Source organism: Lepisosteus oculatus, chromosome 8 (genome assembly GCF_040954835.1).
Source record: "Lepisosteus oculatus isolate fLepOcu1 chromosome 8, fLepOcu1.hap2, whole genome shotgun sequence".
Lineage (NCBI taxonomy): Eukaryota > Metazoa > Chordata > Actinopteri > Semionotiformes > Lepisosteidae > Lepisosteus > Lepisosteus oculatus.
This window is the reverse complement of record NC_090703.1, coordinates 50,504,160-50,519,782: the sequence shown is the minus strand read 5'-3', so window position 1 is coordinate 50,519,782 and position 15,623 is coordinate 50,504,160.

Below are 15,623 nucleotides of genomic sequence, written 5' to 3'. Positions count from 1 at the left end.
TCTTTGGTTAATCGCGAGTGTCAAAAATGCCCAGCTTCCAGGGCACTTTTTATTACTTACTGGCTAAACTACTCTCACTGGTCGGTCAGCTGATGATGCTGGTGAGAATGACGCTGTGTTACACTCCCTGTATGAGAGGTTTTTTCTTCTGCTGATGTCCAGTTAGTTTCATTTCACTTGAATGAGGGCGGTTCTGAAAATCACAGATTGGTAGGGGGTTGATAACCACTATCTAAATCCTTTAAGACCTAAAAGCGAATTTTCACATGTGCCCCAAATAGAAAACTGAAATCGATGAGTCTGGGATTAAAAACTCAGAGCAAGATCCAGAAGGACCAGTGTTCCTCCAAGACAGGGGTGGGAATCAGTGGCCCATGATGAACATAATGTTTGCAATATATACTGTATGATAAGATTAAATAAGATTATTCTAAAGATATTGAACAATGAAAATGTTTTAGTCTGCCCAGATTTTCCTGAACCGTCCTGAGTTTTGAAAACACAGCGGTGAGTAAGGAGGGTCTGTACAGAAAGTTTGGGGGTTTCATTGTTCCCAGTTGCCAGCAAAGCCCAAGCCTTGCCAGTCCTATTGTGGTGGTTGATGGACAAAGGAAATCTGGTAGCTTTGTTATTCTCAGAGCCGTCTGTTTTGAATGAACCTCTTCAAAGACAATCCAAGCTAATAAACCTGAAATAACTTATTTCAGCAACAATTCAGCTAACCCTGGTCTCAGGTTGAGAACATCCTTTGGGCTTCACACTTGTAGAGGGCCGAATCTCACAGGATGTTTTAAAAAAAATAGTCTAGCAAAGCAAAATATATATATATATCCCCAGCTCCACCTCAGACTTGTAATAACAAGACAGTTACATCCTCCTTTCTGAAAAGGAACACGTTTCCAACAGACTAAATATCAAACTGGACAATGATATGTTTAAGTCTATGTTCAATCCCCTTTTGTGTTGATGTGGCGCTCAGATGCAGAGCACAGACCCCAGACGGAGAGGCTGCAAGAACCAGCACAGAACAAAAACGTTTCTTTCTTTCTTCGTCGTGCAGCTAGCCCAGTGTGGTTCCCACAGGCCTGCAGCACAGCACTGCATGTGACAAGGACAGGCCAGACTTTGTGTCACTGTGCTCAGTGGCTGAACTGCAAGGGGCACTGGTGCGATCCAGGAGGCCAACAGAGTGCAGGCAGAGACTCGGCAGATAACGCAGTTAACAGACTGCAGAATAATGAGCAAAACCTTCCATGCAGAACACGGTGCACACTTATCAGGAGAGTACCTTTGCCTTCAGAGTGATGGACAGGGCCACTTTCCAAACAGCTGAGTGTGCTGCCGGTAATTTATACAGCTGCACTTTCTATGCACATGTAGAAAACTAAAGGAATAGGGCAGAGAATCACAAAAATAAAAAATATATATGTATGAAACTCGTGAGCTTTAAATACATTGCATACAATTAATGTGCACATGTGGTGTGAGGAACCAAACTGTGGTTTGATTGAAAAGCAAAATGGCACAAGCAGGGATGTTCTCATGAATGCAAACTACACACATATTTCATTTATTGTTTGTATCTGGATCTGGAAGTTCAACGATGGGTTCTGGCCATACTGAGCTTTAAAAAAAAAAAGCTTTCCTGGAGTTCCTTGGAATTCAAGATGGGATGTTACTGAGACCTTGTGTGGCTCCTATAGTGATCGCCTGTTCTCTGTGAAGAACAGGGTGGAAGCCACAGCTTTGTGGCTTCTAGTCTTAATTTGAATTTGAATTTAATTTCAATTGTGCAGTGCTGCAATTTCAGTTGCAGTGCTGCCAGGAGTTGGATAGGGTAACGCAGGGAATCCTCTGTTCCTTATGGAGTGGAAGGGTCCCTGCGGGGCTGTGTGATTACTCACCTGCTGCTCTGTCTGTCCTCCATTGTCACATGCCTGAACTACACTGTCCATACAGGCATCAGTACTCTATTGTGCCTGTGAGTGTCTGCTAGAAATACAGTACCTGCCAAGCGGCTGCTCAGAAACACCGTCTCTCCCTCCCACTACTGGTGGATAGAATCCGGCTGCTTCCTCTCAAGACTCGGAGCAGAAGCTCCTCTTTCCCCTCCTTTATCTTCAGAAGTTGTTCTTGGGAGGAGATGAAAGACCGGCCATGGGTGACAGGAGAAGCTGCTGGCGGGGGGGGTGGGGGGGGTCTTGAGGACATGTTTAGGTTGGCTGGGATTAAGAAGCGGCATCCCATTCCGAGCTCCATCCCAAGTATAAAATCCGATAAATACGGGATCGCCCAGCGGGCTCAAGCTGTGGGGGCCACAGTTTACTTTTGGCTCTCCACAGGGAGGGCTCAGGGGTCAGGGGTCACCAGGAATCTGGCCAAAATCTAGCACTGGCTCTGTGATCTCTGGATGCAGGGATGCTGTGTGGGGCGCAGGCTGATTTTCAGGTGAAGTATAACAACACTGGGGATGGACCTGCAGAGAACTGCACACTGTTCACGGTCCATAAAGACCACAACGGGCCGAGCCCAAACTGGAGCGTTGTGTCTTGGCACTCTACACAATTCTTTGTGTTTTCAGATTTTTTTCTGTTCAAAAGGGTCTAAGGCTGGACCAGGCTGGGGGTGGACAGTTGTTGGTTTAAGTGGGGTTAGGAGACTAGAAGGTTGTGCAATTCCCAGCATGTCCGAACCAATGCCCCAGTACGGGGACTGGAGACACTGCTGTCTGAGCTGCTGTTCTCTTATAACATGTTCAACTGGTGTCATGTTTAATTTGTCATTGAATATCCCACTGCACTGGAGTAAGGTTGTTAGCGCTGGTGTCTGGGCTACATTCATCTGTAAGTTTTCACTGTCTGGCCTCTGTGGCGTCCTCCCTTAATTCAGCCGGTGAAGTGATTTCTCTGTCACCCCGATCTGTGGCGCAGGGGGCTGCTGTGCATCACTGGGGAGTGAAGTGGGCACTCTCTCCCACACGCAGAGCCATTTGGGATCCTTTGTGAAGAAAAGTGCTGCTCACATGCAAGGCATTGTTCACTGTTTTTACTAGATGTCCTGTAGAATAAATGAGCTCAACAAAACAACTAAAATTACAAATACTTTTCACGAACAACTAAGGCATCAGTACTGTGAGATCAGGGAGACAGCAGGTGCAGGAAATGGATCGATTCTTCCTCCTGTCCTCCGAGACTTGTTTCAGGACTCGTGTTCTGGAGCAAGCTGCCGGGTGGAAGAGTGGACTTCGTCACCCTTCCAGCGCCCAGACCCAGCAGAGCGCGGAGCTCCTGAAATAGCCCCAGCCAAGCCATCCCAGTGCCAAAACAATGCGCGGCTGCGGACCTTCCTGGGGTCGATATTCTGGGCAGTTAATGACATCCGGTGCACAGGACAAGAGCAGCGAACCCCAGCACACATCCGAGGCGCTGCGGCAGGATATTGACTTTGGAGGGGAAAGAAAACATCCAAACAGCTGAGAGAAGCAGCAAACAGGAAAACACGGACAGGAAGGAGAGGCCCAAGTGCACGCTGGCTTCAGGGACAAGCCACACTTCAGTCCCCACAGTTTTGTTTCCTATCCCAGAATGCAGTTTCCTTGGTTTGTGGCTCATTTGCTTTGTTTTTCACCTCCAGCCTTCAGTAGCATCCTGTCTCTTCAAGCGCGCGTGTCTGTCCGTCTGTTTGTCTAGGTACAGCTATTATTGTCCATGAATAATCAGCTGGTGGAATTTTTCCTAATTAGCAGAATAGGATGTTACTCCTGGCTAAGGAATTTGACAGCAGTCCCAGGTCCCAGTTACTGGCCAACTGTTCACACACAAATGCACGTGTCCGCTTGTGCCGAAGACAATAGAGCACTACTCTACAGTGAATGGGACCCTTGAGTTTTGGTGGGGGCCCGATGTCTGAAAGCTAAGCATTAAATTCTCTGAACACACCCGGAGTATCGAAGCTGATGAATTCCGAGCCTAACAGTAAATCTTGTGAGACCATAATGAATAAAAAATGCATAACAAAAATGTGTAATGTGAGAAACAATCCTTCTTTCACAGAAAGAAGACAGTTAGTGACTTAAAACATTCAACAGCTTTTTCTGTATGTCAGCCTGCCTGTTCAAAGCTGCTCTCTTTGCATTCAGAGACTACAATGGGCTTGGGAAGGGATTTCCACACAGCCTTATCTGAACTCCTCACCTTTTTGGAACAAGGGCCTTGAGCTGTTGCTAATAGACAGAGCTTAAAGAAAAGGCAAGGAAGTCATTTTGCTTCTGACATCCTTCAAGAGGTACACCCCAGGGTGCCGTGACCCGGCGGAGCCCCCACACAATGGAATTGGCTGAGCTGTAGAGCGTCAGGCTGTCAGTCAGTCGTCCTTTTGCTGTGAATTCTCCACCCAGCCTCCCTGAGCTCTGGCCTGGACGGGCTCTGTCACGGGTCGATCCAAGAGGAGGCACAGGAGATGGCCCCCCAGTCCTCTTCGAACAGTCGTGAAGGTATGGAGCTGGGCGGTGTCAGTCCAGTCCTCTGTGGGTGCTGGTCCTCAGCACAAAACAGACCCAACGGCACTGGTTTTCTTCCATTTTTTTCCAGGCCGTCCGGAGAGTTCTGCTTCTCACACTAGGTGAAAATACACCCCCTCTCCTCCCCGCTGAAAATCAGATACTTCCAGCTCCCTGGGAAAAAAACAATATAACACAGCAAAAACAAATGTCAAAATGTACTGTAGATATATAAAGCAAAGTACCTGTAGGGAACATGGTTTGAACTCTCCAAGGCTTTGAATTCATTCCATGGTAACACAGCATGTTTAGACTCAATGCACTCAATTGCCAAGAGAAATGCATTTTAGAAGTCAAGGTTATGGAGTAATTGGATTGATTTTAGAGTTCTTTTAAATTTAACAAATGGCTCACTGATGAGACTCTCTCATGCGAATGTGCTCACTTTGTTCTTTGGAAGCTGGTGTAGGTGACGTTACACACAGAGAGAAATAGCACAGGCAGGCACCCATATAACCCCTCACATTTCAATCCTGCAGCCAGTCTGTAATCGGTGACCCTTGGAAAGCTTTTCTTTCAGTGCTCTGGTAACTGGGTTATTTTTAGATCATTTTATCTCTGCCACCTCTTATTCTCAGGCTATCACCTTTCAGCATCCCATCAGCTAACATTTAAGGTGGTTAAAGTATTTTACTGCGTTTAAAGCGGCCATTTGCCGGTTGCTCTCCTCCACCCCACAGCCATGCATTCACTTATAGGGATGTGCTGCTAATGCTTCACTCCTGATGAAACGGCGCACAGCCATTGCATTTATAAAAGCAGAGTGAGATAATAAAGCAACAGCGGTTTAACGGTTTCCAGTGTTATTGACAATGCTGTCAAAACAGGAGATCAAGAGCATGTTTTTCTTCCTACTCCGCTGCCCCCCCCAGAGATCTCCCAGGGTTAATGGTGATGTTGTTAATGCTAATGGAGCATGAGCAGATGATTATGTTGCTTGCAGAGAAGCCAGCGTGTCGACAGACGATCGAGCCCTTCAGCTGCTCAGCTGCATGACCGATCGCCGGTTTGCGCCGCCGGACATTCAGGTTTTTCGTTGGTTAATTATGGTCAGGCGAGGACCAGTACTTCACAAAGGCAGTTGTAGTCTAGTTTGCCAGCTTGGAGTTTCTCTTCAGAGTTTGAAAGGGCTGAATGGAAAGAAAAATGAAAACAAAATACATTCTGATCGGATAAACAAAGAGAACTGTTGCAGAACCACGCAGCTTTATTTTTAAATATGATAATAATAATTGCTTACCCTTATATAGCGCTTTTCTGGATACTCCACTCAAAGCGCTTTACAGGTAATGGGGATCCCCTCCACCACCAGTGTGCAGCCCCACCTGGATGATGCATTAGCAGCAGTAGTGCGCCAGAATGTTCCCCACACATCAGCTCTCAGTGGGGAGGAGAGCAGAGTAATGAAGCCTGTTCATAGAGGGGTATTATTAGGAGGCCATGATTGGTAAGGGCCAATGGGAAATTTGGGCTGGACACCAGGGTTACACCCCTACTCTTTTCGAGAAACACCCTGGGATTTTTAATGACCACAGAGAGTCAGGACCTCGATTTTACGTCTCATCCGAAGGACGGTGCCTGTTTACAGTATAGTGTCCCTGTCACTATACTGGGGCATTAGGACCCACATGGACCAAAGGGTGAGCACCCCCTGCTGGCCCCACTAACACCTCTTCCAGCAGCAACCTTAGTTTTTCCCAGTTCGGAGTTGCAGAGTGATATGGCTGCTGGATCTCAAGCTACATACATTATGGTGACTCAACACAAATGCGTTAAAGATGTGCTTCAAGGGCTCAGTTTGTGATCAGCTCCAAACCGCGGCTGAAAACTGCATTGGAGGGATTTTCTCCGGGGAGGCGGGAGGCAAGAGATAATTGGATCATCACTCCCCTCGGGGTCTCCTTCTCCAGGGAAGGGTCCAGCTCTTCACGGGAAATTGCTCGGCTCATTTCAGCAGCCTGCCTCCAGTGCCGTCTCACTTTCTAACACATGATGTGAGCACAGCCTGTCGCTTAAATATTGACAATAAAGTTCAACGGTCAAATGCAAAGCGCACCGTGTAAAGTCAAGGGCAATGACGCCAGAGCAGCCTTTAAAACAAACTGGTGCGTGACTGTGTGCAGACAGCCTGGGTCACACCAGGTGAGCTAAGACAAGATGCTTTGTGGAGCAAAGACAGTGGTGCTGGGAGCATGCTGAAAATCAGTCTCAGGAGCAGGAACATGAGGAAGGAGTTTAAAGGGTCTACTTTTGAGGGTAGTTTAAACAATGCTTTACCTTTCCCTGACACCTAACCCCCACTAGAGCTTCAGTTCCCTAAACCCATGAAAAAGCATTAACATTGATTTGTGCCATTGTAGCTTTGCTCTAAAGTGTAGTATTTGTTATGATCTCACAGGCAAGCAAAGCACGGGACCATCTAATTGTATGAGCACACTTCTCATTCTCAGCTAGAGCATTCCTAACCCGGGACGTGGTAGATTAAATACAGCATATTGTACCGTTGGAACCACAGTCTGTTGCTTCTGCTGATCACTTTCTGAATTCCATGTGGTTGAATCCCAGGGAGGTTTATATAAAAGAGTGAAATCATTAAACAAGCAAGATTCACTCAACATCATAAGAAGTTCAATTGAAGGTATAAACCCTGACCCACACTTCAGCAGTTCACCCAGTGCTCAGTGGCATTGCCAGGGTTAAACATTTTAACGTTTCACTCCATCCCTCTCTTACCAAGAGATTCAACAACGTAACTCTGACATGTATACAGCACAAGCCACCACCTCTGGGACTCTTTCCCAAAGCATCCCCTGTGTTTTCAGGCGTTTCTATATAGTTCTTATATAGTTCTATAGTTCAATAGTTCTTACAGTATAAACATGGTGTGAAACCTCACTGTGAGATCCTTTCCTGTTCGGTTCCAGTTTTGAAAAGACGCATAATTCATTCAACGCAGGTTAGAATGTTTTGTAGACCTGACTAAGCCCCTGATTGCCTAAACACTGCAGAGCAACACCCCCAAAAACGTAATAATCCATACTACTGTAGAGCTTAAATCGCAGATTTCTACTATTCAGTAATCCAACACCGCTCGCTTCGTGTAAAAGATACCCCAGTATGATAATTGCCATGCTCCAGTGTAAAAGCCAGTAAACCTACACAATCAATAAAATATATAACATGAAATACAATAAAAGAGTCTTGCGAACAGTCACATTGCAGCACTGCCAAAGAGAAGGGCTCCAGTAAATGCCTTTGTGTGATACTGTGATAAAAACACATCTCTACTGCGATTATTAACGGGGCTGGAATGGCATGCCTTTTTGTCTGTTGATGATGTTATATCATGTAACAGATCATTTACGTGTTATTAATCATGTGAGTTAAGTTAAAATCTTAAAATATTGCTATGCCTCTCGACAAAAATATATGTAGTGTTACGACAAGTGTTGTCAAAACAAATAGACTTATGTCTTCCAAAAATCTCGGAATACACATATTCTCCTTTCCCAAAAGGGCTCTTTTTAAGTGCTGCAGAGTTTTTGCACTGTGCCCAGAAAAGGGCCAGGCTGTGAGCCAAACAGAAGCAGCTGGACTGTGATCTAGCAACTTTTCGAACCCGTTTAGTTCTGGTTATGGTTTCTTAACTTGTTCTCCCCTTGTGATTCGGTCCAGGTGTGGAGCAGGAAACAAGGACAGGTCGAACTGGCTCACAACAGGGACTCACGCTCGGGTTGGCTGCTTTGACGTACCTCCCAGGGTCGCGGCCGAGGAGCAGCTCAGACCCGGCAGGCTCCCTTCTGCCTGGTTTCCCTGTTTCGCACTCCAGAAAGCCAGCTGCTTCCCGGTGGGCGACGAGATGGATTTGGCCATTGAAATATGTGCGAATTGTGCCAGAGGGCTCGTTCAGCTGATCCCTGAAATGCACCAACACGCCAGCCTGCAACCCCAGGACAGTCGTCCGCTCCACGTCCTCTGACAAGCGCCCTGGGAATTCCAGCCTTGTATGTCAATTACAAGAGGAACAAAAGCATCCATTAAACAATGAGTGTATTAAGTCTGCAGGTGCTTAATATCAGTGATGAACTGCTGAAGGATTTAAACAATGCAGGAATCTTGGCAGCCTGCAAGAATGTGGAAGTAAAGACCAGGTTGACATTCCAGGCCATTTCCTAGACGCACTCCTTGCTGCCTTGAGTGCTTTCAGTTATCAAATACTTTCCAAGTGAGGCTTCCTTTTTCAGCACTCACGGATCCTCCAAGGTCCGGGCAGCAGGTGTGAGGCCAAGACGACGTTCCTGAGGAGTTGGGCAAACAGAAGGGGAGCTGATGGCTTTCCCTTCCATCGGAAAACAAAAGGGAAGGAATGCAGGAGGATGGACTCATGCATGATTAGATGCTGCAGATAAGACACCCAGATACTGTATGTGACCGTATGCATGGTGCTCTTCGGCCTTGGCTGTTTGAGAATCGGATTGGGAATAAGGAACAATAGAATAGGAAAAAATTGGAATAGGCTGGCATCTCACACATAAACTTTCAAGGTCGGCCTAGATACACTTGGTTACTCAACCACACTTTTCTGTAGCAGAAGCCGGAGCTCTGTGGGTGAAAAACAGCACAGTCCAAAAGAGGCTCCCATCCAATTAGCAGGAAAAGCTTGACCAGCGTACCGTATAAAAAGACTTCATCTTTCTGAAAAAGTTTTAACGGACAAACTGCAATCACATTTTCTTCTTCTGCTCCTTTGTGGGAAATAAAAATAACCAGAGGCAAAAAAAAGAGAGAAAGAAATAAAGAGAAAATGTTCCCAAAGAAAAGCGCTGCTCTTGTGGTGTTTTCAGCGGCAGGGTCATTAGTAAAAGGAGGTCATTTGCACTTCATCTGAGTGCTTTTTGACTTTAATCACATTTTAAATATCGCCATGGTGATTGCAAGAGATGGGCTTAAAAGCAAAAAATTGCTCAAAATTGCTTCATCTCAAGTCAAATGAGTTCTCAGAGGGTTTGAAATGCTGGGCTTCGGAATAAACCCTTAGCTTGCAGAAACAGACGAACAGGAATGATCTCAGAATTGGGTTGCATTTGTTTTTGTTTTTAAAAAAATCTCAAAAGCCGGATTTGTGCAGGATTTGTTTACAGTAAAATCAATTGATTTTTAATTAACCAATTACAAGACTTAAACAATACTTATTTATCAATGGCTGATTCACCTTTATGTTAGTCATTTAAAAACATTGATGTTACAAAAGCACTTAGAATTACCAGTAAACCCATATTAAGATCATACATTTTTCATTTCTGTGATCACCTAAATATACTTTATATCATTGAACATCCTATTCTTAGAATATAATTTAAAATACTATTCTTATTTCTTTCAGATTTTATGGATCACATGCATTCATTTTCCTTTGGAATGTTCTTCATTTTGCTGTTTGTTTAAAACAGACGTTCTGTGGGAGGTCACACCCTAGTCTCACCCACTACTGCCTACATAAGTATAATATACAGGTACACATCGTGCTTTTTTTCGGACTCCTTTGAAGATTTCACTATTACTTTCACCACTGCAGCAGCTCATTTTACTCAACTTACTCCAGTGAAGCTTGCTGCTCAAATCACGCCTCTTCTCCACCTTGATGACCTTTTGACCACTCTTTTGAAATATATTAGTCTGTGACTACTGACCACAGACCGGCAATGCCGTGAACCAAAATCTTTCTGCTTCAAGGAACCCATAAACAACGTACTTTCACCAAAATCTCCACTCAGGGTGTTTATGCATAGTTTAAAAAACATAGTTTGGCATGGGTGGTTGCAGCTTTGCATTGAAATTAAAATACAGCTGGTTGTCCTGTTTTGAATAGAGTACATTGTTTGGATATCAGAGCAAAGCAATGAACATCAATATTGCAAGAACTGAACGCTCTGCGGTGAAAACAATACCAAACCGAGTGATTAGCTTTAACACATGACTAATTACAGCTAAATGATTATAAAAGAATCAATGGCATAACTTTCCTTGCAGAAAACACTGCATGAATTTGACAAATAAATAAAGAGCATGTTTGCTGTCACTAAAAAAGCACTGAAGATTAGTTCCTGTCATGGGAATAAATATTAGTGAAGGGCCTGACAGTTGACTTGAACGAAATATACCAGCCTTGATTGGGGTCAAAGCGCCCTCAAGCCAAGTCTCGGTAGGTTGCCAAGCTGCTTGAAGGAGACCTTGAACTACTTCATCAATGGGTCGATGGCTCTGTCACAAAGCAGGAGGCCTTTTGCAGCTGCATGGCGGCCACACCTTTTACACAGAAACACTCGGATTGTTTTCACTGATGGAAACAAACACTCCTGCAAAACAAAATCTCTTCCACAGCAACAAACAGGATAATCACCCTGGGCAGCGGACAGATATCCGAGGTTCTCACACCACTCCTGGGTCACTTCTGTGGATTCAGCCATGCCTGCAGTGGGATTTGTCTCAGGATATGGAAATGGATCCATATCAGAAGGTGAGAGAAAGAACTCAAAATGAAGTAAAAATACTTTTTTTCTGAAGAACTGAGGACACATATACCATTGAGATGTACAAAGTAACAGGTGAAATGCAACACTCTTACATGGAGCACCTGTCTTATGGGTTTAACTCACTCCTGCAAACCAAAAACACCCCCTCTTCTGTCCTCATGCTGCATCAACCTCATTAGTGAGGTCCAGCAGGGACTGACCATGAATCCTGTCCAGCAGAGGACCAGGACTGAGAAGCTGAAGACGATGGGGATGAAGATGACGGGGATGATGATGATGAGGACGAAGATGATGAGGATGAAGATGATGGGGGTGACACAGAAGGCATGACCGCAGGCAGGGGGGGCAGCAGGAGAAACGGAAACACTGCTCTTCTTCTTGTCAACATCTCGAGAGGAAAAGAAAATCCCGACATCTGTTTCTGCTGTCTGGGAATTTGTAAGCTTAAATAAATCACAGGTGTCTATACATTTTGGGGAAACTGTAAAAACGGTAGCCCCCCGCCCCACTCTCCATTCCCATCAGGCCAAGCTGGGCTCAGCTTAGTGCCTTACAGGTTCACCCGGGGGCACTGTCCCGTACAAGGGTGCCAGTATGTTCCTGTAATGGGACAGCAGCCAGGTACTGCAGGATTCACGGGGATGTCAAGTGCTCTGGAAGGCTCCACAGGGGAATGGGAAGGTAGTAATTCAGTACTTTCCTTCTGGAGCACAATGGTAATTTTACACCGAGTGCATAATTTTGACATGTACACATTTTGTGAGTGGCTGCAGGAAAGCTTGCCAGCAGAGCCCACCTCTGGGATTAGCCAGAGGTCTGTACAGGCGGGCCTGTTTCCTCTGAAGTGCTGCTGGTGGGGGGGGGTGGCTTAGAGACCAAAGGAACCTGTGCCACAAGGGTGCTCTGGAAAGGAACGCCGAACGATTTATCACCTGCAGTAAATTTTTCACAGACCAGAAACCGAATGGTTCCAGCTCCCAGACAAAATAAGAGGTCAGCAAAAGACAACATGCTGAAATGCTTTGAACCAGACGAGGCAGCGCACTTGTTAAAAACGGGTAACATCTTCACTTGCGTTTGATATTAGCTTGACGGATCAACGAGTTGCACATTCATCACGAAATCTGCAGGACGAGCACAGAAACTTGACAATATACAAGTTTTCCACTGAGCTGCCATCATTAACGTCTGTGTTTCTTTATCCTCGGGTGTCCTTGTGTTCTGTCAGCCACCTGGGAGTTAATGGATCTTTCAGTTTCCCACTGTGAATGATTTTATAAGATGTGTATAATGAAATGTCTTTACTCCTTTACTCCAATAAGCGTTGCAGTAGGCAAATCTCATGCCTTCCAACAATATATAATTATGATCTTCATGACGGTTTATCCGATCGTGTAGCCTAGATCGCTCTGTGTATTCTGTATCCTCCTGTACTGCCTTTTCCTCTTGGCTGATTGTTTCCCATTGTAGCAACCTCCTCCATCAACAAGAGCACCTGAAAACACTTCTCGGAGCTGATTTTCCAGGAAGCAAATTAATGGCACATGAAGCTAGAGAAAGCAGGACAAAATCCTGTTCAGAGGAGACTCCCTCAAGGAGCGGGGGGCAGAGTTAGGGAAGTGTATTCGTGAAATACCTTAATTCTCTCCATGTGGCCTCTCATAAGTGCAACATGAATAAACTCCTGTGCACCTCCTGGCAATAGTTTCTGAGAATTCTTTTCAGATGTTAGACGGAACAGTAATGATTGCAAAACTAATATCCAGTAATAACTTATATTTGTTCTGTGGTTTTCATCTTAAAGGATCCCATAATGTTTTACAGTTAAGAGGGGACTTCATGCCACTTTCAAGCTTTCATTAGCAGCAGCTCAGCTACACAGCAGGCAAAGTGGAGAGAGGGGGGGTGCACTGAACCTGTTGGAGAATGAAGAGCAGATTGTGAAAGCATGAACTGAAATGTGGTCAGTCCACCTGCATTAGTACTGCTGCCCTTTCAAGAACATAAGGGAGCCTACCAATGCGAGGAGCCCATCAGGCCTGTCTAACCCATTTGGTTGTTAGCATGTAATTGGTCAAAGGATCTCATCCATCTTTCTTGAAAGAAGCCAGGATACCTGCTTCTCCAACAAGTCTGCGTAAAATGTACTGTATTTAGGCAGCCAGATGTTTAGATTATACTCTGATCTGAACAGCTGCGTCTCCTATCGCACTATGCTTGGGCAATGGTTTAGAACTTTTCCACAGACTTTAATATCTATTCACAATATCAACCAGACTCACGTGTCCTTAGCTTGTGAGAACTGCTTAAAAAAAGGTAAAAAGGAGAGAGCTGAAACGACAACATTCAGAGTTTTTAATCTAATCTCAGGAGGAGGCCAAGCCCCGGTCTTGCCTGTTTCCGGCTGCCCACATGTACAGTAAATACCCCGCTCCTCCCACCTGCGAGCTCCATTCTCACCTCCCCTCTCGCACCCTCACCCTTCCTTGCAGCAGCTCCTGGCTCGTCCCTCGCGGGGAGAAGAGGGAGCGGGGGTCCTGTCAGCGTCCCCCTCGTGGGCAGCCTGCCGGTGGAGCAGACCGGCACCCATCACGTTTCTAGCCTACCTTAGTGACAGATTGTCCAAACCCTTGAAATAAAATTAATCCAAATACTGTCTCAAAGAATTCCATATGACATTCAGTGCAGAATATGCACCAAGTTTTCCTAAGATACGTTGGTCACACACGACACAGATTTGGCTCTGTTGAAGCGAGAATGGATTATGACACCGCCTAATGGGTTAATCTCTGTGCGAGGGCAGTATTCTTGCCGTAAACACTGGTTTTAATGGACATTATGCGCAACAGTTTTATGAGAATGAAAATAACCATATTTTGAACAAATCGAGTAGTTGAATTCATAATCCACACAAACCTTGATTTAATGACAAAACCCGCCCATCCCCTGTTTTCAGAATAGACCTGTCTGCGTTAAAGTACAAGAAATTATATTTCCATGAGCTGTCAATTTAGGAAGTTCGGCGAGAGGAAAGAATAAAATCAACTATAAATAGAATAACGAGCACCAAAAATCACGCATGAACAGCTTTGAAAATGACTGTAGCATTCTTCACTTTCGAGAATCTGTGGTGTATGAAGTTTATCTGAGGCGAAGGCTCTCGGATAACAGAGTGCTGTGCCATTGGTGCGTCTCTAACACTCTTTCAACACTCCCATTTGGGAAAACAAAGTTCTAAAATCATTCAAGCAAAAATGGGAAGACAGGGCCATTTTCCTGATGAATTACATTATTTTAATTTTTGTTTTAATTTCTGCCAAACCAATGACCTGGCTTACTCCCAGAATGAATCAAATGGAAATAAATCACAACCGTCTGGCACAGTGGAGCAAGCGAAACTGCTCCCCAGCGTGAGAAGGTAATGTACAGTATGCGCTTCACCATGTGCTCGTGGGACAGAGGGGCAGTGTGTCTCTGTGTCTTTCTCCTCCATGGAAAGTTCATGCTTTCAGTGACAAAATTTTAAAAAGCGGTTTCATTCTTGTTGCATTTTGACAATTGGTCATGTTTTTAATGAAGGGGAACACTGAAGAATAGAAGCAATTCTATTCTTAAAAGTAATAGAAATACAGCTGTAGAATGCAGTAATGTTTCCAGTCCCTGGTCTCTGCTAACTCTTTCCTTGTTGCACAGAAGGCAGGACAGTTTCTTTCTGTTAGAAATGTGAGAATCTTTGACCCGATGAGCCCTCCTGAGCTGCTGGGCACCTGCTGTCTGTAAACACCCTAAAACATCTGTGCTCTGCTGCTTCCTTCTACAGAACCACTGTCCCAAAGGAATTGCGCCACTTATCACAGTTCCACGGATGCTCCTGTGTTGATTATTCCCATCCTGCGCAATGTCTTGTGGGTGCCAGCAGACGGGATTGGGATCAGAGGCTGCTGTGTGCTGTCACAGATGGGAGCAGAGCTCCATGATGCCTTCCACATGCCACACAGCTCAGCAACTGTTTCGTCTTTAGCTTCAGATTAAGGGTGCTCTCATCTCGGGAGACCAAAAAGACCTCCTGCACCCAGAGGTCAATGGACGACTGTTTCCCTTTTTAAGCCAGAGGGAAACATAAGTCACAGTCCTCAAACGTATTTTGTGTTTTTAAGTGTTGAATTTACTGACTGTTGACAGAGAGGTGAGCTGATCCCCAGCACAGCAAAGCTTTTGAGATAAAGTGAAGGCGAGTACTTGGCCTCACTGCACCAGATGAAATCCTCTCTCCTGTGGGGAAGTGAGGAGGCACAGTAGTTTCCCTGCCTGAGAGTTCTCAAACCTGTCTGTTTAAGGAGTGTCTGGTTGGGTTAAATCAAGTTGGAGCAGTTCTGATGTGGGGGTAATGTTGTCATACAGTAAGCATGTTGAAAGGGAACAAATCAAGAAATTTAGTTGGAGAAATTTTTGGAGGTCTCCTTGTCTTTGGAGCTACACATGACTTGTCATATCCTTTAACTGATTATAATCCGTTTAGTCGACCTCATTAA